At 37.5% G+C, this 27,771-nt stretch overlaps 1 long non-coding RNA gene and 1 pseudogene across 1 annotated transcript; one reads left to right on the plus strand and one right to left on the minus strand.

The window, feature by feature from the left end:
* The first annotated feature begins 9,300 nt into the window (after positions 1-9,300).
* Positions 9,301-10,021, plus strand: LOC101443378 (serine/threonine/tyrosine-interacting protein-like; annotated as a pseudogene).
* A 9,873-nt stretch (positions 10,022-19,894) lies between these two features.
* LOC131274538 (uncharacterized) lies at positions 19,895-24,611 on the minus strand. The gene is made up of 2 exons (XR_009181759.1): positions 23,630-24,611; positions 19,895-20,121 (listed from the first exon to the last, which is right to left on the minus strand). It is a non-coding gene; the product is annotated as an uncharacterized lncRNA (long non-coding RNA).
* Positions 24,612-27,771: the final 3,160 nt, after the last annotated feature.

Raw genomic sequence — 27,771 nt, forward strand, 5'->3', positions numbered from 1 at the left:
AAAACCCACAGCTAACATCATTTACAATAGTGAAATCCTAAAATCTTTCCCTCTAAGACCAAGAACAAGACAAGGATGGCCATTATCACCCCTCCTATTTAACATAGTCTTAGAAGTACTTGCTTGAACATGGAGGCAGGAAGCAGACATAAAAGACATCCAAATTGGAAAAGAAGAAGTAAAAATTTCACTATTTGAACATGATATGATCCTATACATAGAAAATCCTGAAGCGTCTACAACAGAGCTTCTAGAACTTATAAATGAGTTCAGTAAAGTTACAGGTTACAAGATAAACGCACACAAATCAGTAGCACTTCTGTACACCAATAATGAGCAATCTAAGGAGGAAATTAGGAATCAAATACCATTCACAATAGTAAATAAAAAAATCAAATACTTAGGAATACATTTAACTAAAGATGTAAAAGACTTATACACAGAAAACTACTCAACACTATTTAAGGAAATCAAAGAAGACCTAAATAAATGGAAGAATATTACTAGTACATGAATAGGAAGACTAAATATTATTAAGATGTCTATCCTACCAAAACTGATCTACACATTCAATGCAATCCCTAGAAAAATCAACACATCATTCTTTAATGAACTAGAGAAACTATGAAATTTATTTGGAAAGGAAAGAGACCCTGAATAGCCAAAGACATATTGAAAAAGAAAAATGAAATTGGAGGAATCACACTACTTGACTTCAAAACATACTACAAAGCTACAGTAGTGAAAACAGCATTGTATTGGCACAAGGATAGACACACTGACCAGTGGAACTGAACTGAGAGTTCTGATATAGATCCTCATATATACAGAAATATTTGACAAGGGCACCAAACTCTATCAACTGGAATAGAATAGCCTTTTCAACAAATGGTGCCTGGAGAACTGGATATCCATATGTAAAAGGTTGAAAGAGGATTACCAACTTACACCTTACACAAAAATCAACTCAGGATGGATCAAAGACCTAAATATAAGACCCAAGACCATAAACACCTTAGAAAGCAAAGGAAGCATCTACAGGACCTTGTAATTGGAAATGGCTTCATGATTTTCACACCAAAGGCACGAGTAGCAAAAGAACAAATAGTAAATGGGACTTCCTCAAAATTAATGCTTTCTGCACCTCCAAGGAGTTTGTCAGGAAAGTGAAAAGAGAGCCTACACAATGGGAGAAAATACTTGGTAACCATATATCTGATAGGAGACTTATAACTTGCATATATAAAGAACTCCTATATCTTGAAAATAAAAAGACAAATATCCCATTTAAAAAATGGGAAAAATTTTTGAACAGACACTTCTCCAAAGATGATATACAAATGGATAAAGAACACATGAAAAAATGCTCAAAATCCTAGCTATTAGGGAAGTGCAAATCAAAACAATAATGAGATACCACCTTACACCCATATGACTGGAGGCTATCAAAAAATGAGAAGACTACAATTGTTGGAGAGGATGTGGAGGAATGGGAACCCTCTCCACTGTGGGAATGGAGAAGGATCCAGCCATTCTGGAGGACAGCTTGGCAGTTTCTCAAAAAACTAGCTATAGATTTGCGATATGACTCAGCAATTCCAATGCTGGGTATATACCCATAAGATCTGAAAACAAGGACACAAACAGATATATGCAATACAATGTTCATAGCAGCACTATTCACTATTGTCAAAAGTTGTAATCAACCTAAAAGCCTAGCAACAGATGAATGGATAAATAAAATGTTGCATATACATACAATGGAATACTACTCAGCTATAAGAACAAATACAGTACAAACATATGTGATAACATGGATGAATCTTGAGAATCTTATGTTGAGTGAAGCAAACCCGGCATTGAAGGACAAATACTACATGACCTCTCTGATATGAAATAAGTAAACCAAGCTGTCTCAGAGAGCTAGAAAGTGGATGATAAACTTTAAGGTAGTTGGAGGGCAAGGGAAGGTTGTGAGCTGACAGCTACTTGGGGGAAATCTATGATAAGCTGCAGGTAAGTATTTGTACAGGGAAGGGATAAAATAGGGACATAGGGATAACTTAGGGTGGGGCTACGTGGGCTTTATGGGTGCTAGGAATGGAAGGATGGGTCAGTTTGCCCAAGAAATTGGGAAGAGGGTGAGGGGAACATTTGACTATGGGAGATTGTCAGGTATGTGGTTGAAATTGTGGTGCAGAGAAAACTCTTTAGAGAATGTAATATGGATGGTTGCCTGTTTGCGATGTTTAAGGGGGGCATCTGACACAGGGCAAGCTTCTGGGGAGTGTGTGAGGGCTCATTTTGTCATAGTGGGTTATATCATTGGGTGGAGATCCATACAATGAGAGTGAAGGTATACCCACATCCTGGGGAGGACTGATGTTCTCAAACAGAGGGAATTGTATCTCTTGAGAGAATCGGTGGCTCCCAATGGGTTAGGGCAGTCAAGTAAGTGAAGCCCTCAACATTTTTACAAGTAGCTCTGAATATGGTCCTTCAGGTAATGAAGATTGATTGTTATGGTTGGCCCTGTGGGGAGGGGGAAAGAGGTATTGAATACATGAAATCAGGGTAACTGTTGGGCAATGGAAGTGTTCCACAAGATCATCCCATGATGGATTAGGCCATGTTAAATTACATAAAAAATGTATAAAAGTCTATAGGCTAAAATGTATATCATAATGTAAACCCAAATGGAAACATGTTTGAAAGCTATTGTTTCAATATCCATACATTAGCTGCAGCAAATATAATATGAACATGTAAAAAGATCACTGTTGGGTAAGGGACAAAGAGCTTGATATTGGATACGTGTGAGTATCATATATTGTATATGTGAATTACTGTGACCTAAAACTTATGTCAAGAGAAACAATAAACAGGAAAAAGAAAGAAAGAAAGGAGGTAGACACTGAGGAAGAAATGGAAGAAATTGCCTTGCCACTGTACATACAGGGCAACACTTGTAGCAGTGATGAAAGACAAAATGTCAAAAACAAAGCTTTTTCATTTTTTCATTTCTTTGATACTCAATTTATTTTTCCTTTATTTAATTTTTCTAAAATTCTATGTATTCTTTATCTAACCTTTAAAAGCACTACTATATTCCATTTTTCTATTAATGGAACCTGGCAATATATTGGGCTTCCTTTTTGAAGAAGTTTTGGACTACAGAGAGGTTCAACTATGGTGGGGGAGGAGCAATTGTGTGGGGTATCATTAGTGGGGAGCACATGGTTGGGAGGGAGTTCTCCAGGGCATGTATATAGGGTACATAGAAAGGTTTGTATATTTTCATAGTGGTTTCCATTGGAAATGACAGATGAGAGAGTGCTGAGTTCCTGACCAGGGGAGCTCTACCACATTCCCCAATGGAACAATAACAACCCCCCAAGTGCAATGGCAAAGACCAATAAAAATGGCTGGTCCAACAATGAGCCCTTGATATTGATGGCTCCAATTATAAGCCTGTGTGCCTGAAATATGAACTAGGCCTATAGCTGTGGGGTGCCTAAGAGTTACTTCCTGCAAGTCTCCGTGTTGCTCAAATGTGGCCACTCTCCAAGCCAAACTCAGCATATAGACACATTGCCTTCATCCCAGCATGGGACATGACTCCCAGGAATGAGCCTCTCTGGCACCGAGGGATTACAACCAACCACCAGATGATGATGTAACTACAAAAAGACCATGAAGAGGTCAACTCAGACTGGCAGAATATCTCAGCCTACATGTAATATCAGGTCTTGAAAACTGCTTTTTGACTTTGGATAAAAAGGGGAAGTTGGCAAGGACAAGTCAGTTTATATGGCTAAGAGTCTCCAAAAAATAGTCAGGAGGTCATCAGGGTATGATGCTTATGCATGCATCAGCAGAGTACCAGAGACAGCCAAGGTAGATGGAAACCCAGGTGCTGGTTCTCCTGAGGGCTGCTGTGACCCACAGGTTCTATGGTCAAGGCAGGTGGCTCTGGAGTTCAGGGCCATGTCAGTTGGCCCTACTTTGCAGTTTGTGTTCCTGAGTGTGATGGAGTTGGACTTAGATATAACCTTTCTACACATGACTCTTCTGTCACTTTTACCGGACCTGTGGTTGGCATTTGGGTTGGTGTATACTCAGGGACCTGAATCTCTGAACTGTTCATGTAATGGCCAGGCCCTGGGTCTCAGCAGACTTGCAGCTCCTACCCTCTGTTTTCTTGGACTTACCCTGGCCAGCTGATAGGGAGGCCAATAGGGTCAACCACCACACCAGAGAGCCAAGAGTGCCTACAGCTGCAAGCAGGAGAATTGCATCCATCATCTAAGTGGAATCTAAACTCCCTCTTGATGTAGAGGGGGACTGGACATAGTCATCCCAGGTCCACAAGATGGAGGAATACAGTATGGATTAGAGTGGACTTACTGGTGTTCTGCTGGGGAACTATTGCGATTAGTAAGGGAAGAAACTGTAGTAGTGATGTGGAGAGAGTGGCCAAGGTGGCTGTTGATTGTCAGGAGAGGGAAGAAGCAATATGGTTTGGGGGCATTTTCAGGATTTGGAGTTGTTCTAGGTGGTGCTTCAGGGATGGGTGCTGGACAGTGTGTCCTGTCATGGCCCACTGGGTGGACTGGTGGAGAGTGTTGACTACAATGTGGACTACTGTCCATGTGCTGCAGTGGGTCTCCAAAATGTATTTGCCAGGTGCAGTGGATGTGCCACAATGATGGAAGAGTTTGTGGATGTGGGAGGGGTGGCATGGGTGGGGGGGTATATGGGGATCTCGTATTTTTTGAATGTAACATTTAACAGAAAATATAGAAGAAAAAAATAAAAAGAATTTAAATTTTGAGTTCCTGTTTTGTGTGACATACAGAATTAAGCACTTTATAAATGTCTCAATCATTCTAACAGAAACCATAAGAAGATGGTAATATTTTATCTACTGGATTAAAAACAATTCAAAAAGGGTTAACTGGACCAAGACAGCATATCTTACAAGTGGCAGGTTTATCAGACTCCAATACCAATGTTCCTTCTACTGTTGTTTGTAATGATTAGGTTCTGCATGGTTTTTAAAATAGTCTATACATCTTAAACAAAACAGTATTTTTTTCATAATAAAGACATACAGACTAATGAACCAATCAAGCTTAACTGATTTTGGCTGCAATTGCGTTAGTATAATGTGATCACACTAGTTACCACATGCTAATCAGAAGCTGTTGCTGCCAGTTTAATATCCTTGATAAATAAAAGAAAATTACACAATATATATATTTAAACAACAGATCAATATGAGTAATAATAAAGGGGATACTTAGTGGAAAATGGTTGGGTACTTTTCTCTTGGGTAGAAGTAGTACTTCAAGTGCTATATGAAATATGACTATATTAAGTATTGCTAGAGTGATGATTTTTTTCTCAGTCTTTCAACATATTTGAAAACATCAACATACCTCTTGACTTTCCTATTATAAACAAAACAAAAAAACACAGAAAACATTAAAATGCTTGTTATGCTTTACAAAAAATTCCTAAGACAAATAAACCATACCGAAATCATACAACCTACTTTTTTAGTTTTCCAAAGTTTTGAAGAGAAAAACATTTAATGTCCTAATTTAGATGTGCATGTGCACAGTTTAGTGTAGTAATTCATTAAAAACTAGAGAATTCACACAATACTATAACAGTTTAACAACCAAAATTATCTTTTATATTAATTAATTCCTAAATATTCAGAAAGTGACTCTCATTTCTGTACCCTTATAACTTAATAGCTTTATTCTTTTATAGCACAAATATTACAATATATTCTAACTGATATTCAGATGTTTATGAACCTATTCTATAACTTCTCTACTAAACTAAGCTTAAAGCCATGTACAATTCATCTTTTACTATCCATTGTGTCTTGCACAATATTGTCAAACAAATGAATTGTTTCAGCTTATGCCAAACTGTAATGCAATAAGGAATGCCATGTAATGTTTCAAAAAGTGGCATCAAATGGCTTTTTTTGGGGGGGATAGGGTAAATGCATAGTATTAAAATATTTGAACATGTGACTAAAATAATGAAGTAAAACTCATACATACTTCATTTTTCCTTAATTGTATTGAATCATTTTCTCTACAAGGTGGAAAGTCACTTAAAACCTAAAAGGAAGGAGGGGTGAATTCCATTGCATCATTTTAATCAATTATTCAGTCTTATTCAACCAAGTTTATTCTCAGAAATAAATTTCAAGTTGCAAAAATTTATTTTCTTTCACTTCAACATCCCTCCCTCTTCATCTAATAGTGTATTTCTGTAACTACTCTGTTCTATTCTTCACCCCAATCTTCTAGAAAGAGACAGCTCTCTTCCCTTCCTTTTCAAGGATAACGTCACTTGATTTTCCAGACCTTAAGTATATAAACTATCACTTCTATTTTACTATCCAGTTCTATCAATTGAATTCTTCCTCACCACCTATAAATGTGCTTAGGTTTCCCTTGGTCCTGATCACTTCGTTTGGTCTCTGTTACTTATAGTTTCCTAAACAACACCTACTGGTTTGTCTGGGACTTTTCCCAGGCTTAGTACTGAAAGTCCCACTTCCCTGAAACCCCTAAGCCCTGGGTAAACCATGATGGTTGGTCACTCTTATCATCATATACACGTATATACCAACAGTTGATCAAATTTATGCCTCTAAAATGTCTTTAATGCTTTAACTATTAAAACGGCTTTAGATGGTTCCTCACTGTCCATCAGATAAGGTCAAAGTCCCCTAGCAGAGTACACAGCAATCATCTGTTGAATTATTCTCGCCCTAAACTCCAATTCCAATGTATTTTTCTAATCTTATACCCAATACTCAATTCATTCAACCAATATTTGTTGCATGACTTGTGCCATGCCCTGTGCCAGAGGCAGAGATTACAGGCAAGAAAATAAGTTTCACCAAGTCCTCCCAATGGTATAATACAGTAACACACATCTTGTGCTTCAGGCCCACTCGACTTCCACCATTTACTGCCCTATGACTTGTCCCCTGTCTCCCCAGTCTTGACTACTCAAAACCTTTTTCTTATCTTTTGATTCAGCTAATGCCACCTCTTTCCTGACATCTTACCTGACTTTTCCCTCCCCTCTCCCCTCAAAATAGATTTTATTTTCTTTAGAGCCATCTCTGATTTGTCTGGGAACCATTCTTTTGGCAAATATTACATTCCACCCTTATTCATGACTATATAATTATTTTAAATCCCTTATTAGATGACAAGCTCCTTCAAGGGCATATATGTGATCTTAATCTACATCTCCCCCAAAATACAGAATATGACTTACATTCATTTGATAATTGAATAACATATTACATTCAGAAATAATGAAATGAAATTTAAAAATAATTCTTCAAATACTCCTTTTGAAAAAATTCAAAGTTTGAAACAGTTAACACTTTATCTCCTATAACCTGAAACTGGAAATAAAACATATCTTTACTGCCAGACTCTGAAAACAATAAAAACTTAACAAATTAATTATGTACAAATTTTCTCTATAGTAGGTAAATCCTATAAAAGGCAGGTGATTTCCCACAAAAGCTTTAGGAATTGGAAAGGTTTCTACATCTCCTTTATCATCTTCAATGTCATCAAAATTGCTGCTGTCTATGTCACTGCTGAGTTCAGGTACTACAGGAGCTGCAGCTATTAAAGTGAAAGAAATGAATTATTTCATTCATAATCAAAACACAAGATATAAACCAGGTGGTGGAATTGGCCCAGTGGTTAGGGCATCCATCTACCACACGAGAGGTCCGCGGTTCAAATCCCGGACTCCCTTGACCCTTGTGGAGCTGGCCCATGTGCAGTGCTGATGCCCGCAGGGAGTGCTGTGCCACGCAGGGGTGTGTCCTGTGTGGGGGAGCCCCATGTGCAATGAGTGCGCCCTGTAAGGAGAGCCACCCAGCGTGAAAGAGAGTGTAGCCTGCCCAGGAATGGCACCAACCGCATGGACAACTGACAGAACAAGATGATGCAACAAAAAGAAATACAATAGTTCATGAATAGAATATCATTAAGTCCACTCTAATCTGTATTCTATTCCTCCATCCTGTGGACCTTGGAATGGTTGTGTCCACTCCACATCTCTATCAAGAGGGGGCTTAGATTCCACATGAATGCTGGATGCAATCCTCCTGCTTTCAGTTGTAGGCACCCTTGGCCCCATGGTGTTGTGATTGACCATCTCCAACTCCATGTTAGCTGAGTGGGTAAGTCCAATAAACCAGGATAGGAGCTGAAGTCTCTTGAGGCTCAGGGCCTGGGTATCATATGGTCAGTCCAGAGATTCAGATCCCCTGGGTATATATTAAACCCCAGCACCAACTAGAGTTCTGGTAAAAGTAAGAGGAGAGGCTTGTGAAAAAAGATCACATCTGAGTCCAGCTCCATCACACAGGAACACAAACTCCAAAGAAGGGTCTACTGACATGGCATTGAACTCCATCAGCCATGACCATAGAACCTGTGGGTCTCTGTAGCCCTCAGAAGAACCAATATCCAGGGTTGTATCTACTTTATCTGTCTCTGGGACTCTGCTGAGGTGTGCATAAGGGCAACTCCTCTGATAACCTCCAGCTCTTTTTGGAGACTCATAGCCATATAAACTCACTTGTCCTTTCCATTTCCCCTTGATTCAGGTCATAAAGCATTTTTAACTTCTGGTATTATATGTAGACTGAGATATTCTGCTGGTCCGAGTTGACCCTTTTATTCAAGGTCATTTTCTAGTTACATCATCAGCTGGTACTTGGTAGTAAATCCTCGGTGCCAGGGAGGCTCATCCCCAGGAGTCATGTCCCACGCTGGGGGGAAGGCATTCATTTACATGCTGAGTTTGGCTTTGGGACTGGCCACATTTAAGCAACACAGAGGCTCTCAGGAGGTAACTCTTAGGCACCCTGCAGCTCTAGGCCTTGTTCTTATTTCAGGCGTACAGGCTCACAAGCCTAGTCATTAGCATCAAGGGCTCAGTGTTGGACCTTCATTCTTTTTTGGTCATTGCTGTTGCATTTGGGGGCTGAGGATGCAGGCTTCAAGGCAGGAAGATGGCAGCAGCACAGCACAGCAACTGGTACCAGGTGCCCAGCCCTCCTCTGCCTCACTGTCACCTGTCACCAGGATCCTGTAATTTGGGTGTGTTAAGTTTAACCCACACCCATCCACCTGCCAGTCCTTGCGCCCTCAGGTTCTCCCTTGTCCAGGGTCAGCCATCTGGGTAACTCACCCTTCACCCCACCCACCGGCTCCCCGGGACAGGACCATGGAGCATGTGTAGTTGGAATTCCTCACCTTCCCACAGTGCAAAGAAGATGCTGAGGAGTGGCCCTTATACTATGAGATGAGAGATGGGGGAAATTTTACCTGAATTGTTTTTAGGCCCATATTCATCTGCTATGAAAAGCAAGGTATGAACTTTAGGTCAGATTCACCAAGAGATTTCATTAACCAACTTTTCTGGGCCACCTGTACTATGGAAACAGGGAATAACCCATATAAAATGCATAAGAAAAAATATTGAAGCACACTTCATTGAACCAAACTTTCAGCAATTATTTAGATAGTCTTGGATAATGCAGCTCATCCAGTTAAAAATATAATGTGTTTTATTTCCCCATGACTAAAGAATTTATTGATGGGAGCTTCCAAGCTGGAGGAAGAGTTCTTGTCATGGGAATGCAGTATCTCCAGGAGTGCTGTTTCTGTTATTGCATATGTCATGGCAACATTTGGAATGAAGTACAGAGATGCATTTGCTTATGTTCATGAAAGAAGATTTTGTATTAATCCAAATACTGGATTTGTCCATCAACTTCAGGAATAGGAAATCATCTACCTAGAAAATTTAACAATACAAATGACATCACCAATATGGAGAGAAATAATTCTCTGTCCATTCTGGTACCACAGGCAGTTTGAAAAGAAGACATGAAGAAGACTGTGATTTTGGAAACATGGAAGTGGTGACTGCAGAGAATGGCTGACTGAAAGGCAGCATTATAGAAGATGTGAATTTCTATTTGGGAAGGAAAAACTAGTAGAGACAATAATAATGCAAAATGGTAAAATAACAAGTAGTTTCCTTTCAATAATATGTGGCTTCTAGACCTGTTTCTCTGCAATTTGTTGAGCAACATTTTGGGAAGATGTTGGACATCTGTGATAGGTAGCACTGGTGGTTTTACTAATTTTTGGTGTTTTTTTTACTTTACAGTTTTATTATAAACCAAGAATTTTGGACTTGCAAAGAGGTATTATTGCAATAATGTACGTTTCATACCTGAAATTTACTTGTATGATATAAAGGTATTACTTTAAACAAAATGCAAGGGATTTGTTTATAAAATTTGGGTAATTTACAACAAAATAATTTACTGAAACTTGCTAAAACTTCATTTTTTGTTATATATATTGCATTTTTAAAGAAATTTTAAAGCTCAGTTTTATGATGGAGCCTCTTACAGAAACTTTTTTTTAAATGCAGGAATCTGCCACATTTGTCTTTTTTATAATAGTATAACTCAATACCGTCAATGTCCTTGTTTCTCTAAGCTCTTCTTAGTCCTTTACTAATAGCCTTTAAGTCATGTCATTAGCCAACTTTCCTCACTTAAACATAATCCAGCTAATGCTTCCTTTCTTCTTTCTTGTTACCTTCCTAATTTGTTTATTCTATTTTTTAAAGTATAATAAACAAAGGAAGATATTTTACTTTATATTACCATATTCTCTCCCCCAAAAAGTAAGTTTCAAGTAACTTTCCTTTTTGCATTACTTTTTATTTTTATCTGTTCTTTTGAGAACCTGCTTTGCTTTTGTTTTCATTTTGTCCAAAATGGTTCTGAATAGAATATACCAAATATAACACTATTGGGTGTTTTTCTTAAGTGAAACCCAAAAAAGAAAAGTGCCTTCTATCACTTAAAGAATAAAAAGATAAATCCTTGTGACCTCCAAATTAGTATACAGAATAATTAAAAAAACACTAATGGTTTTCTATAATTTTGCTGTTTTTTACAATATAAATTAGTTTAAATAAAACATATTAAGGTTTGAAGAGACCTCAGTAAATTATTTGGAACCTGGAATGTTTACTCCTTTTCATTTTATGTTGTCTTAATGATTCTGTGAGGTTTTTCTGGCCCAGACAGAAGCTTTCCTTTGAAGATGAATTTACTGGATAAAGTGATTTGCAGGAGTCCTTACTGAAGTTCTTTAAATTGAGATCATCCCAATTTCCCCCATAATTTGCGTTAGCAAAGTCACTTTATGACTCCGTGGTTATCCATATTTTTACTTATCCATATGAAAATTGTTCTAAGGAAAACAATTGCCGTTTGAAGTATGTGATGTAAGGCAGGAGAGGAGTATTCTTAACTTTTTATAATTGATACTTTTAGGGTAGCACAAACAATACTCCTTTGTATTTCACTTTTCTTTAGTCCTCTCGAGGTGCTTTATTGATGGGAATGATTTCTCTACATTCCCCTATTACCAAGAGGTACTATGCAAAGTAACCTATTACACCAAGCTACTTGCTTTTTTCCCTATGAAGTATGATGTAATAATAGAGTAAAAACTTTTTTATCCAGCATAGTAAGAGTTAATTCCTATTGATCCAGGTCATATTCCTCTTCCAATTTCCCTTCCCTTCTCACAGTTTATCATCCTGAAAACAGCATAATGTTAATCCCACTGTGGTGAAGCGTTCTGATGTGTGATTAGGATATTTGTTGTACTGGGCTAGTGGAGTCAAGATATGCATTAGTACTCCCACATATCCATTATAAAACCTTTTCCCTTCCACAGCAATAATCTTTTAACTTATTCATATCATATTTACTGAAACTGATGTACAGATATTGAGACAATAGCTTTCAAACAAGGTAACATTTGTGTTTACATTGTGGTTTATACTTTTGGTTATACAGTTTTCTAAATTTTTTAGTTATCCTATGTTTTACATTATGGTTTACATTATTAGTTTGTCATCCCCTATATGTTCCTGGTGTAATATTACATGTTTTATATCCTTCCATGTGTACTCTTGTGAAACACTTCTTTTGCCCTCACAGTTACTTTGGTTCCATTATTCAATATCTATTTCCCGCTCCCTTGGGGCCCACAGTGACAGTCAATCTTCATTTCTTGAGGAGCCATGTTCAGAGATACTTGCAACAGTGTTGAGGGCTTGACTTGCTCAACTGCCCTAATGTCCTGGGAGCCACCATTTCTCTTGAGAGACACAGTTCCCTCTATTTGATGGCATTAGTCCTCCCCACAATGTGGGTCTACCTTCACTCTCATTATATGGGTCTTTACCCAATGGTATAGCCCACTCTGGCAAAATGAGCATTCAGATATTCCCTAGGAGTCTGTCCTGCATCAGATCATCCCCTTTGAGTATGTTAAACAGGTAACTTTCCCAACCATATTTTGAAAAGGTTTTCTCAGCATTATACTCTCAACCAACACCTGACAATCTCTTATGTTCGTATGTTGCCCCACGCTCCCCCCAATTTCCTGGGCAATATTACCCATCCGCCCATCTCTAGCCACCCTCAAACCCACAAAGCCCCACCCAAAGGCAACCCTATGCCCCCATTTTATCCCTTCCTCATACACATACTTACCTATAGCTTATCATAGATTTCATCCATGTAGATGTCAGCTTACATCCTTCCTCTACCCCCCAATTTCCTGTAAGCCTATCTTCCAGTCTCTAGCTCTCTGAGACAGCTTTCTTATTTCACATCATTGAGGTCATGTAGTATTTGTCCTTCAATGCCTGGGTTGCTTCACTCAACATAAAGTTCTTAAAGCCGAGTAGTATTCCATTGTGTGTATATACCACATTTTATTGATCCACTCATCTGTTGATGGACATTTGGGTTGATTCCAACTTTTGGCGATAGTGAACAATGCTGCTATGAACATTGGTGTGCATATATCGGTTTGTGTCCTTGTTTTCAGTTCTGCTGGGTATATACCCAGCAGTGGAATTGCTGGGTCATATGGCAAATCTATGGCTAGTTTTTTGAGAAACTGCCAAACTGTCCTCCAGAATGGTTGGATCCTTCTGCATTCCCACCAGCAGGGGATGAGTGTTCCCATTTCTTCACATCCTCTCCAGCATTTGTATTCTTCTGTTTTTTTTCATAGCTGTGGAAGGGAAAAGGTTTTATAATGGATATGTGGGAGTGCTGTATATTGTATATATGAATTACTGTGATCTATGGCTCTTGTGAAGAGAGGCTCAATAACTAGGAAAAAAGAAAAGAAAAAGAAAAAGATAGGATGTAGAATTTTTCCACATCAATATGTATTCTATATTTAACTTTTAAACTCATCACTATATTCCATTTTACTGCTAGGGGAACCTGGCCTTATATTGGGCTTCACTTTTCAGGAAGTTTTGGAAAACAGAGTGGTTCAACAATGGCAGCAGAGGAATACTGGTATGGGATGTTATTGACAGCGGACATATGGTTGACAGGAAGTTATACAGGGCATGTGTCCAGGGTGCATGGAAATGTTTGGATATGCTCATAGTGGAAACAATTGAAAACAGAAGCTGGGGGGGTACTGGTTCCTGGCTGGGGACGGGGCTCTGTCGTGGTCCCAGGGGAGCAGCAGCAGTCCCCCAGGTGCAATGGCAAGGACCAGGAAGGAATGAGGGTCCAACAGTGAGCCCCTGATACTAATGACCATGCTTGTGAGCCTATACACCTGAAATAAGAACAAGGCCTAGAGCAGCACTGTGTCTAAGAGTTCCCTCCTGACAGCCCCCATGTTACTCAAATGTGGCCAGTCTCAAAGCCAAACTCAGCATGTAAATGCAATGCCTTCCCCCCAGCATGGGACATGACACCTGGGGATGAGCCTCCCTGGCACCAAAGGATCACTACCAAGTACCAGCTGATGACATAACTAGAAAATGACCTTGACTTAAAGGTTCAACGTGGACCAGCAGAATGTCCTGTCTACATATAATAACAGGAGTTTAAAATGCTGTTTGACCTAAAGTAAGGGGGAAATGGAAAGGACAAATGATTTTATATGGTTATGAGTCTCTAAAAAGGAGTCTGGAGGTTGTCAGAAGGATTGCCCTTATGCACACCTGAGCAGAATCTCAGAGACTGATAAAGTAGATACAACCCCAGGTATTGGTTCTTTTGAGGGCTAAAGAGACCCACAGGTTCTATGGTCATGGCAGATGGAATTCACTGCCATGTCCGTTGGCCCTTCTTTGGAGTTGGTGTTTCTGCATGATGGAGCTGGACTCAGATGTGATCTCTTTTCACAAGCCTTTCATGCTACTTTACTGGAATTGTAGTTGGTGCTGAGGTTTAAGATATATCTAGGGGATTTGAGTCTCTGGGCTAACAATATAATAGCCAGGCCCTGAGCCTCAACAGACTTCAGCTCCTACAGTCTGCTTTATTGAACTTACCCCACTCAGCTAACATGGAGTTGAAGAATGTCAACCACCGCACCATGGAGCCTAGAGTGCCTACAACTGAAAGCAGGAGGATTGCATCCAGTATCCATGTGGTATCTAAGCCCCTCTTGACATAGATGTGGAATGGGCACAACCAAGCCATGGTCCACAGGAAGGAGGAATACAGTAAGGATTAGAGTGGACTTAACGATATTCTATTCATGAACTATTGTGGTTAATAATCGAGAAAATGTGGCATTATTGTGGAAAAAGTGGCCATGGTGGCTGCTGGATGCGGGGAATGGGAGGAAGAGATGAGATGTGGAGGCATTTTCAGGACTTGGAATTGTCTTGGGTGGTGCTGCAGGGACAATTGCCAGACATGGTATGTCCTCCCATGGCCCACTGGATGAAACATGGGAGAGTGTGGGCTATGGTGTGGACCATTGGCCATGGGGTGCAGTGATGCCCAGAGAAGTACTCACCAGATGCAATGGATGTGTCATGATGATGGAGGAGAGTGTTACTGTGGGGGGAGTGGTGGGGTGGGGGTGAATGGGGACCTCATATTTTTTTAATGTAATATATTTTTTTAAATGTATAAATATATATACTATTGTAAAAAAAAAAAGATATGCATGAGTGCCTGCTGGAGGCAGGGAATGGGAGAAAGAGATGTGATGTGGGTGCATTTTGGGGACTTGGAGTTGTTCTGGGTGGTGCTGCAGGGACAGTTACCAGACATTGTATGTCCTCCCATAGCCCACTGGGTGGACTGTGGGAGAATGTGGACCATGGTGTGGACCATTGACCATGAGGTGCAGCAGTGCTCAGAGATGTATTCACCAAGTGCAATGAATGTCTCATCATGATGGAGAAGGTTGTTGTTATTGGGGGAGGAGTGGGGTGAGGGCGGTGGGGGGTATGTGGCAACCTCATTTTTTTTAATGTAACATTAAAAAAAAGAAACACAGTTTCTTGTGCTGCTGACAACAATAGAAGTGGACAAAGAAGACGCAGCAAATAGACACAAAGAACAGACAACTGGGGTGAGGGGGGGAGGGGAGAGAAATAAATTAATAAATAAATCTTTTTTAAAAAGATATAAACCACCCCTCTATATCCCTTTACAACAATGCTATAAAAATGAGGGCTGGTATATTTTCAATTCTTATTTTATTATGCTATAAAATTTGAATAACATCTTCCATTTTATCATTTCAAAGAATAAAACTTTATTAGTTTTTATTACTATTAATACTTTAAATCAGTATTGAATATAGATAAATCAGTTAAACATGGAAAGCATCATGATATTCTAGGTGTTAAAATTACAAGCAGCGATAACTTACACATAGATTTGTTTTTTAAAGATTTATTTATTTAATTTATTTTCCCCCTTCCCCTCCTCCTGCCCTGCTGTTTTTGCTGTCTGTGTTGTCTTCTCATTTTCTCTCTTGTAGGAGTCACTGGGATTCAATCCTGGAGACCTTTGATGTGGAGAGGTACTCTGTCAATTGTGCCACCTCAGTTCCAGGTTTCTGCTGTGCTTCACCTTGACTCTTCCCTTGTCTCTCTTTTGATGTGTCATCATCTTGCTACATGACTCACTTGTACAGGCACTATCTCACCACACAGGCACTTGCATGGGCATGCTTTCTCTTCTTTTTCACCAGGAGGCCCCAGGGATCAAACGCAGGTCCTCCCATATGGTAGGCAGATGCTCTATCACTTAACCCACATCCACTTCCCTGCACATAGATTTTAAAAGGTTTCTGTACTCCACATTCTTTAAGTAGAAAATCAAGGTTGGTGCAAAAGGAATTGTGGTTTAGGACCATGAATTGTAAATCATTATAACTAGGCTCAAAAGCATCTTTATTAATCAAAACAGGAACCATTAAATCAACACATTTTTGCCATGGAGAAATAAGTCTGCCTATTCCTGTAGCATAAAAATCTGTGCTTTGGGATTCAACAAATTCTTGGAAAGCATTTTCTGCATCCTGCTGGCTATGGAAGCATTTCCCCTGAAAAAAGTTGTCAAGATGCTTGAAGAAGTGATAGTTGGTTGGCAAGAAGTCAGGTGAATACGGGGGATGAGGAAAACTCCATAGCCCAATTCGTTCAATTTTTGAAGTGTTGGTTGTGTGATGTGCAGTCGGGTATTGTTGTGGATAAGAATTGGGCCCATTCTGTTGGCCAATGCCAGCTTCAGGCACTGCAGTGTTCAGTGCATCTCCTCGATTTGCTGAGCACACTTCTCAAATGTAATGGTTTTGCCGGGATTCAGAAAGCGGTAGTGGATCAGACCAACAGCAGACCACCAAACAGTGACCATGACCTTTTTTGGTGCAAATTTGACTTCAGGAAGTGCTTTGGAGCTTCCTCTTGGTCAAACCAATGGTTGTTGCTGCTTGTTACATAAAATCTACTTTTTGTCTCACGTCACAATCGGATCAAGAAATGGCTCATTGTTGTTGCGAAGAATAAGAGAACACGACACTTCCAAACAATGAATTTTCATTTTTAGTCAGCTCATGAGACACCCACTTATTGAGGTCATTCTTAAAGAAAGGATGTTGTTTGATTTCTTCTACACCATTTCTCCCAAGTCATGCCTCCCTAAACAATGCAGTAAAAGATTGCATTATGAAAAATAAGATGAATAAAAAATAAAAATATTAATTATCACAACAGTTAAATCAATATAAGAATCACAAATGAGTCTGAGATATTTTCATTACAACATCAACTTAAATATTTCTCAAAAATAAGCATTTCAAAATGAGTGCTTTCTCTTGATGTATCAAAAAGACTGTGAAGTATTAAATGCCATGGAATGTGAAATATATTTCCCTCTGCAGTTTGTGTACATATACAACTTTCAAATAAAAAATTCACCTCCATGTGCCAAAACCACTTGGCCAACTAGGTCATAAACAGACAGAGGTCTAACTTTAGTCACAGAAAAATTATTCAAAATCTCTCTAAAAGTAAGAAATATTTTAAAAAATCTCTCCCTTTCTTAAAAAGAACTCACATTAGGTTTGAAGTTATATATATTTATTCTGATAGATTATATCTGTACATATATATTAAAATTCTCTTTCTTTACACAAGAAAAAGATTAGTATTTCATTCTTTGACCTTCTGAGTCTTCAGTGTAGATGGTATGGAAATAGCATTTGTTTTCTCTTTACCTCTGGAGCTGTACTTGACATAAACAGGAAAATCAGTAGATATTGGAGGGAGTACTTCTAGATGGGTTTATGGGATTAAATTATTTTCAAAATATCTGTTCTCTACTTACAATCATTCCTTAAGACTGCTTCCCTCCCCCACACCAAAACAATCACTAAAGCAAATCTTTAATTAATAGTACTCCTTTTATTAAAGGATGCAATACACCCTTGCATTATAACTTACCATTTAGCACATTTATGGTCTTACAGCATCAGCATTCCATCTTGTCCCCAAATCAAATATTAGACAGGTTTTAGTTTTGAGTTTATTGACATGGCTTGTTCATTAATCACATAAATAATAGATGTTAAAGTTTTATTCTACAAATGACTAGTATATATATAATTGACATCTCTATTGAGGAAAGAACTTTTCTTGCCTTTGATGGAAAAAGGAAATTATATAGTTTTTGGTTTGAAAACTATTATTGTTAACAGAAATATATAGTGGTGTATTAAACCAGTTTAGAATGCATAACCTAGAATTTCACCTTTAATATTTTATCCTACAAAAAGTATGCAAAGATGAATGTATGAGATATTCATGGAAATACTGATGGTAATAGGAACTGTCTGACAAATAAAGTATGCTAAGAAATTACAGCATTTTAGAGCTGGAAATGGTCTTAGTTATCACCTAATCTGAGCCCACCATTTTATAAATGAGTAAAATTAGTTCTTCCCTGAAGGAAGTAATGATTTGTTGGCTGATGTGATGTAACCTAGGAAACAGAACAAGAAAAGAATGTTCTTTGTTGAGATTCTCTTGGTCAACAGGCCAGCTTAGTAGAAAGAAAAAAGTCACTTTGAATAGTTAAAAGATAAATGGCCTATCCCTGTTTCTAATGACAAGATAACAACAATAAATCTGTATGGGCTTTAGTGTGCAGACTTGCTCTGTAAATAGGTAGCTGAATAGAACTAAACTGGTCTATAGGCATTGACTTGCAGATCCCCTGATCCCTTCTCTCTTGCCTTTCATTCCCAATACCTTTCAGGTTGGTGACAACACTTCCCAATTGAAATGATTTTCCCAAGATTACAAAGTTGGTGAGTAAAAGCCTGGACTGGGTGTTAGCACCCTCTGTATTTGCTTGTCCTTTGATAGGATAACTTCTACCACAAGCACAAAATGGGAAGCTGGAAAAGAATTGAAGTTTTTGTGGACCCCAGCAAATCCTATTCCTAAAGCTAATCCTGGGTGTGGAAACCCATTGCAGGAGGAAACCTTTGAATACATTACTTCAGTTAAGGGCCTTTGATTAGATTGTGTGGCCCATGGTAAGTTTAATCCTCTTCCTGGTGTCCTTCATAAAGGAAGGACTGAAAAGTCACAGATAGGAAAAAAAGCTGTACAGACAGAGAGAAATGCAGAAGCTGAGAGAGAAGGACCCAGGGGTCAGAAGCTAAAATCACCTGAGCACAGAAGCTGAGAGGAGGCCACTTGAGCCAGAAGCTGAAAGCACCAAGGCCTGGAGGAGAGGGGAGGGAGGAACGGATGTTGCCATGTGCCTGATCACCCACAGCTGCAGCTTGAGAAGAAAGCATCTTCTGATGATGCCTTGATTTGGACACTTTAATACTCTCAAAACAGCAGGTTTTTAAATTAATAAATCCCCATTGTAAAAGCCAACCCATTTCTGAAACATAGTGCACAGCAGCTTTTAGCAAACTAAAACAGAGGCCAAGGAAGAAAACCTGAATAGCTTTCTACCTTCTCTTTTGAGGCAAGTTTTCACAATGTTGTTCATCTACTTTGTTTTAAATATATACACATGTAAAATTTTCAGGATGGATTTGCTCATAATCAAATGCAAATAAAAGAGTTGGACAAACACAAATAATAGTTTTTTAAGATTATATCTTCTTGAGTATTTATCTGTACAAAATGTTCTCCCCATAAAAGTCATACAATAATAATAATATGGACTAATCACCTTAAAGGGTAAAATGTGAATAATTCAAATGTTTTATTTCTCTCAGATGGATTATTTTTATTAAGTTCTTTTTTCCTTTTTTGAACATCAAGGTTGGTTCAAGTTAGATTATAAGTGGACAGCACAAACAATGATAACGGTAACCCAAGACTAGGTTCAGCAGTTTGAAAAAAAAAACCTACTCCAGAATTAAATGCAATTTGGATAATGAGAGGAAGACATTGATTTCATATGTAATAAGCACTGAGTATGCTTTTATTTCTACAAATTCAAAAGTGGAGGAGCTTTCTACAAAGAAATTCAACATACAATTTTATATTACCTATCAGTTAAGAAGGCACAGATAATATTCTTTGCATGTTTAGAAATTTCTGCATCTTCAGGGAAACACAGTGAGTTTTTATGATCCATAATTTTGCTATACATTCCTACAAGTGAATCTGCATAAAATGGAGTATCCCCTAAAATTGCAAGAAAGAAAACAAGTGTATAATAGACATTGTAAATTAAACAGTTTTCATCTAATATTTAAGTAAACTAAATTTAAATCCATCATATGATGAAAGAACAAATGATCCATGGTCCAGGAGCTCCAGTAAAAATGTACACAAAAATATATTTTAATTTTAACTGCACAAATGATTCATCAACCCTTAAGAATCACAACAATAAAATCAGTGCTAATTCTAGAATTTTTTTAACATAAGAAAGGAAACAATTCCCTGAATAGTTTATGAGCAAGATTACTAAGTGGGGTCAGTTCAGTGTAATGACTGAGTTGGATCAGCCTTTGAGACTCTCTAGGACTATATTGTACAATGTAATAGTCATTAGCCACATGTGTCAATTCAAAGTCTTAAAATGAAAAATAAAATGAAAACTTGAGTTCTCTGGCCCCACTATTCACATTTCAAATGCTTAATGTGGCCAATGGTTACCATTTTGGACAGACAAAACCTTCTGGGCAGTGCTGCACTAAGAGTTAACTCAAGCATGTTGTTTTAGATTTTAGGAAGCCAGGGTCAGAGACAAGACATACAGCTACAGTTGAAAAGGCAGAAACTGGTCTCTTAATGCAGTATTCCTGGTCACTAAAGATTATGATAAAGAGGCACTGGAGCAACTGATCAAAATAAGTGGAAGTCACACTACCAGAATGGCCACTATTAAAAAGACAGAGAACGACAAGTGTTGGAGAGGATATGGAGAGATTGGAACACGTCTTCACTGTTTGTGGGAATGCAGAATGGTACAGCCACTGTGGAGGACTGTTTGGGAGTTCCTAAAGAAGTTGAATATAGACTTGCTGTGTGACACTGAAATACCACTACTGAGTATATACCTAGAAGAACTGAGAGCAGTGACACAAACAGACATGTGCACACCAATGTTCATAGTGGTGCTATTCACAATTGTCAAAAGTTAGAAACAACCCAGGTGTCCATCAACAGATGAATGTATAAACAAACTGTGCTCTATTTGCATGATGGAATATTATGCAACTGTAAGAAGAAATGCAGTCATAAAACATATGACAACAGGATGAACCTGGAGGACATTATGTTGAGACACGAAAGGACAAATATTGTATGACTGCATTACTATGAACCAAATTCCTTGTGCAACATATTGTACGATTCAAAAAAAATTTATATGTATCCAGTACATTTAAATGAGAAATGTATGTTTTTATTCAACTATGTTGCCTTTTTAGTTTTTGGGTTTTATATTTTCAGTTATGAAATGTACAAAATAAAGCTACTAAAAAATAAAATAAAATAAAAAGAATTGTGGTTGCTGGCACAAATGCAAGAGTGTCCTTCTGTGAGATAGAACAGATGTACATCACTATTGCAGAATGGTGGGAATGTGGAGAAGCATGGGAAACACAACTGGTGTGGCCTATGGACTTCAGTTTACAGCAATACTGTAATATTCTTGCATCAATGCCAAAGATGTACTACATTGATAATGGGGTGGGGGTGGGATATGGTAAAAGTGTGCCAAATGTATGCTATGGACCATGGTTGGTGATAACTCTCTGATGATATAATCTCATAATCTGTAACAAATATTTCACCACAGTGTGGTGTGTTGGTGAAGGGGTATTTTATGGGAATTCTACACATGTGCATTATTTTTTTTTAAGTTCATAACCTCTGTAATAAAAATATATTTGTAAAAATTAGAATGGATTGGGGAAAATACACAAATAGGGATTATAGTTAGTAGTAATATTTTGATGATGTTCTTGCACAGTTTGTAACAAATGTTTCATAACAGCACAAGGTGTTCACGGAGGGGTGATGTATGGACCCCCATATGATGTTATGCGTGTTTATTTTGTTAAGTTCACAAACTTTACTATACACTTATTTTTTATGAATGTTCATAAGTGAATGATATACTTCAAAAAATATTTTTTAAAAATTAAAAAAAAAAGTAGAAGGCATTAGTATGTCATTACTCATCTAAATCCAAAGAGTCAAAGGCCCAGCCAGCATGCCTCGACTACAAGTATCTTGAGTGCAAACCAGACTTTCCTACAGAGTCAATGATTCCAAACTCCAAAAGTATCAGGTAGTTAGGTTCAGTTTGTTTCTGAGAGGGAAAGAAGGGAGACTTTGAATCCAAGATTTTTCTAGTGCCTTTTTTAACTGTCATAGAAACCTTTCAATGAAGTCCAGCACCAATCAACCTGAGCAAGTACCTGAGCAGGCTCAGAATACTGCAAATTATTGTCATTCCAACTCTTTCAATTCATTTCTCAGAGTTGAAAACTATTAGCAGGAATTTGGTGCATACAAAGGTCCACTACAAAGACAAAGACCCAAAACAAGGTAAGTAATATGTATATATGAGACCAAGAATAAAAATAGCAGTGCTATCTACCATAGGACAGTCATTCACAGAATTATGCCACAAAAATTCCATGACTAATTATTATTTAAAACTGGGATTTACCAAAAAATTCTGAGGATTTTTTAGTAATATACAGATTCTATTCTCATAGATTTTACAGATTTTCCACTACCAATTTATTTTAGGGTTATCTTCTACAAAATAAAAACAATTTCCAAATTCTAAAAATATACTTTTAACTATGAAGTCAATCATTATATTATGGGCCTTACCACACTTGCCTTGAAAGGAGATTTAGCTACATCTTCTCCCCTCATCCCCAAATCATGTAACTCAGTCCCTGGCTTCCTAAGCCAAAAGATATTTTTGTGACCCTAGTACTTAGGAATGGGAAATCTTAGAAATGAGATCTATGACATAAAGGAATCTTAAAATACTTGAGCCTTTCAAATTTTCTTTGGTCAAAGTGAAAGTAACCATTATTAAATGTGCCTGAGTTTTCAGAAAGATATATTCTAAAACATGTTTATTTTGATAGTCAAATGTCCAATTACTATATTTATGATTCATTTCACTATGATTATCCACCAAATATATATATAAATAGTAAAAAAGAAATACTGTTAAATAAATTATATAATATAATTCATAAAAGAACTGAAGAGTACTTTTAGTTATTGCTAGTGAAACAAATATCAAGTCTTACATGTATATTTACATTTAAATGTACAGTTCATGTTATGTATGTATATTTATAACTAATATCATTAATTGATCAAGAAGATCTTAGAATGGAGATTGCTGCTATAACTTATTATTCTAGTATGTTCTTAACATAAAAAGGTCTACTGGAAGAATATTTCCTAGCAGTATAATTTCAATTCCTTTCACATTCTACTTATTCTACTCAATTACTGTCCCAGTATGAGGCTTGTATTAGCTTTCTAGTTAGCAATCTGTCATATCAGAAATTCAGTTTCTAGGAATTTCACTTCTGCCTCTAGGACACGGGCAATTAATTTCTTCATATTCTCAAATTCTTGACTGAGAACTAACATGTTATGAGAAGAGTTTTGAAAAAAAGTACAAGTTAAAATACCTACTTACCCACCAGCATCTCAAAAAGGAAAACACCTACAGACCACCAATCACATTCTCGCGCATAGTAACCATCGCCCCCCTGTGACTTCAGAACTTCAGGAGATACATAGTCAGGTGCTCCAACTGCTGTATCACAATGCACCATGCCTGTCTGCATAAGCAGCAGACATAAAGAAAAACAGATCAGTGTAAAATCACACACACACCGAACTCACTCATTATTAGTCCAAAAGTGACCATATATTCCTACCAACAGAATTTCATTGCTGCTATGACTTTAGAAGGACAGAGATTAATTGCACTATCAATTGCATAAAAATGTCCAGATTTGGGGAAGAATAAATTTCCCACTATAAAATAGAGGAGGTTTCATCAATGACAGAAGGAAAAGTTATTAAACACCACGGGAATACCATGCAAATCAAAATCTCTTTTGGATTTTCTTACACTGTGAAGTAGTTACAAGTGAAGTATAAAATGTGGTCTTAAGGAACCTGATCTGAGGAAAAGAAAAGATTAAAACAAAGGTAATTTTCATATTTCCAAAAGAAAATGAAGAGATTAAGATTACAAAGGACCCCAATTTGGAGGCTGGGTAAAGAATTTGGAAACAGTTCTTATTCTATAAGGAAAAAAAATATGGAGTTAATAGATCAAATGTTTAATGAAAATATCTTAATCATTTGAAAGCTGCAATTCAAAGATGTATATATAGAAATTTGGAGTTGTGGCATCACTGTACTTTATAAGACCATTAAAAAAAACTACTTGTTTTTAGTTTCAGTGATGTCTATTTGACTCTTTTTGACACGGGCAAGAAACATTATATTAATGATAATTGTGTATATGCTGTAAAATTAAATCCCTATGGAATCGTGCTAACTAATACTCTTTCACTTCCAGCTCTGTTCAAAAACTTGCAAAGATTTTTATAGACTAATTTAAATGCTCTTCATTTGGGAGTGGTTGTAGCTCAAGTGGTTGAGAGCCTGTTTCCCACACAGGAGATCCCAGGTTTGTTCCTGGTGCCTCCTAAAAAAAGAAAAAAAAAAAACAACAACAAAACAAGCAAACAATTAAAAAAAGGAAAAAACCTAGCTCAGGGGAACCAATGTGGCCCAGTGGTTAAGATCTGGCTTCCCATATATGAGGTCCCTGTTTCAATTTCCAGTACCATCCATCCCCCACCAAAAAAAGGGCAGCTCTTCATTTCCTTTATCTGCTAAGTAGAGTGTCCTCCACATTCCTCATAACCTATAAAAAGTAGCAAAATAATGTCTATATATTATGGATATCTTGGGAAAAAGGTTCAATATATTTTCCAAAAATAATTTATTTAATGTTTTTTCTTAATTCCTATAAAATGTGTTAAACAAGGGAAAATGATTTCACAAACAATCTTTACATTCCTCAAATTAGCAAAAATAAATAAATGATTTTATTTTCCAGTGTATACAATAGAGAATAGAAATCATTTTCATTTCATATAAATTAGTAAATTATGTGGAAATAAATGATCAGGGAAACGGACTTTGGCCCAGTGGTTAGGGCGTCCGTCTACCATATGGGAGGTCCGCGGTTCAAACCCCGGGCCTCCTTGACCCGTGTGGAGCTGGCCATGCGCAGTGCCGATGCACGCAAGGAGTGCCGTGCCACGCAAGGGTGTCCCCCGCGTGGGGGAGCCCCACGCGCAAGGAGTGCGCCCGTGAGGAAAGCCGCCCAGCATGAAAAGAAAGAGCAGCCTGCCCAGGAATGGCACCGCCCACACTTCCCGTGCCACTGACGACAACAGAAGCGGACAAAGAAACAAGACGCAGCGAATAGACACCAAGAACAGACAGCCAGGGGAGGGGGGGAAATTAAATAAATAAATAAATCTTTAAAAAAAAAAAGATCAAATTCTGGGGTAATGCTTTGATGTACAGCTCTGAGGATGACCATTATTATTTAGCCCTCCTCAAGCAAAAGTGGCAGAAGAGTCTTAAAGAGACGGTACTATTTTATTTTCCTCTCTTCTCTTTCCAGTCCCCATGTGGGAACAAAAGATAGTTTGGAAAAGTCATAGATGGTTCCAGACATCATCAACAACAAAATACTAGCAATCCCTGAGGAGCAAGAAAACTGTATTTCCAGAGTTATAACATGATATTCAGAATGCTTAGTAATCAAACAAAACAGAGAAAGAAACAGGAAAGGATGGCTCACTCACAGAACAGAATATGCAAGGAACCAGCCCTGAGGAAGAGCTATTAGTCAAATACTTTAAATCAACTTTATTCAATATGTTTAATGGTCTAAAGGAATCCAAATACAAAGAACTAAGAGAAATTAGGAAAATATTTTCCAAATAAAATAAAGAGATGAAAATTATAAAAAGGGCCAAATAGAAATTTCAGCTGTAAAGTACAGAAACTGAAATGAAAAATACATTAGACAGATTCAACCTCAGGTTTGAACAGGGAGAAGGAAGGATCAATGAACTTTAAAAAAGGACAACTGAAATTATCCAGTGTGAGGAGCAGAAAGAAAAAATAAAGAAAATTGAACAAAGCTTGAGGAGCCTTTGGGGCACCAACAAACATATCAATATATGTAACATGGGGGTCTCAGAAGAAAAGAGAAGGAAAAAGGGCAGAAAAAGTATGCGAAGAAATAATGGCCAAATATCTCCCTAATCAGATGAAAGATATGAAATACTCATCCAGGAAGCTCAAAGACCTTCAAGGAGGACAGACACTAAGAGAGCCACATCAAAACATGTTAGAGCAACAAAATCATAAACAAAGAGAGGATTTTGAAAGTAGCAAGAGAGGAGCAACTTGTAATATGAGGGATCCCCAATAAGATGAGGCCAGAAGACAGTGGGATGGCAGATATAAAGTCCTTAAAGAAAGAAACTGCCAACCAAGAATTCTATATCTGGCAAAATTATTTTTCAAGAATGAAGGAGAAATTAAGACATTTATAGACTAAGAAAAACTACAAAAGTTCATTACCTGAAGACCTGGCCTATAAAAAATGTTAAAGGAATTCTTTCAAGCTGAAATAAAAGGACACTAGAGAGAAACTCTAGGCCATAAGAAGAAATAAAGGACATTGGTAAAGGTAACTACATAGGTAAATATAAAATCCTCCTATTGTACTTTTGGTTTGTAGCTGTTTACTCCTGCACATGACTTCACAGGAAAATGTGTAAAATAGCATTTTAAATCTATGTTAGTGAGCATAAGTGTACAAAGACATAACCTTAGCCAATAACGACATAAAGGGTGAGGAACAGAAATCTATAGGGGTGGAGAATTTGTATACTATTCAAACTAGTAAAACTAGAGTTTCAGTTTAAATATCTCAGATAAAGGTTTAATATCCAGAATATATAAAAAACTCCTCCAACTCAACAATACAAATACAAACAACCGAATTAAAAATTGGACAAATGGTTTGAATAGACATTTTTCCAAAGATATTCAAATGACATGTATGTATATAAAAATATGCTCAACACAATTAGCCATAGAGAAATGCAAATAAAAACTACAATGAAATACCACTTCACACCCACTAGAATGTCTATCATTGAAAAAACTTAAAACAGCAAGTGTTGTCAAGGATGTAGAGAAGCAGGAACCGTCATATATTGTTATTAGGAATATAAAACGTTAACAGTCACTGTGGAAATTTTGGTATTTCCTCAGAAACTTAAACAGAGTTACCATATCAGCCAACAATCTCACGCATAGATATATAACCAAAAGAAATGACAGCAGGGACTGAAGACATATTTGTACACCAATGATCTTCACAGGATTATTCATAATAGCCAAAGGTGGAAGAAACCCAAGTGCCCATCAACAGATAAATGGATAAACAAAATGTGGTATATCCATACAGTGGAATACATTCAGCTATAAAAAGAAGTGAAGTGTTGGTACATGTGACACACAGATAAACCTTGAAGGCATGAGGTTGAGTTGAAATAAGCCAGACAGAAATGGACAAATATTGTATGTAAATAAATATATTATTGATGAGAGCCAGATTTCTCACTGCCCAAGAAAGAAATTATAAATAAAAAGGGTATGTGTGGGGATGAACCTTGTGGTCTTAGATTGGAATCAGAGGTATCAGCATGAACTCACAACTTTTAA

The sequence above is a fragment of the Dasypus novemcinctus genome, chromosome 19 (genome assembly GCF_030445035.2).
Source record: "Dasypus novemcinctus isolate mDasNov1 chromosome 19, mDasNov1.1.hap2, whole genome shotgun sequence".
Lineage (NCBI taxonomy): Eukaryota > Metazoa > Chordata > Mammalia > Cingulata > Dasypodidae > Dasypus > Dasypus novemcinctus.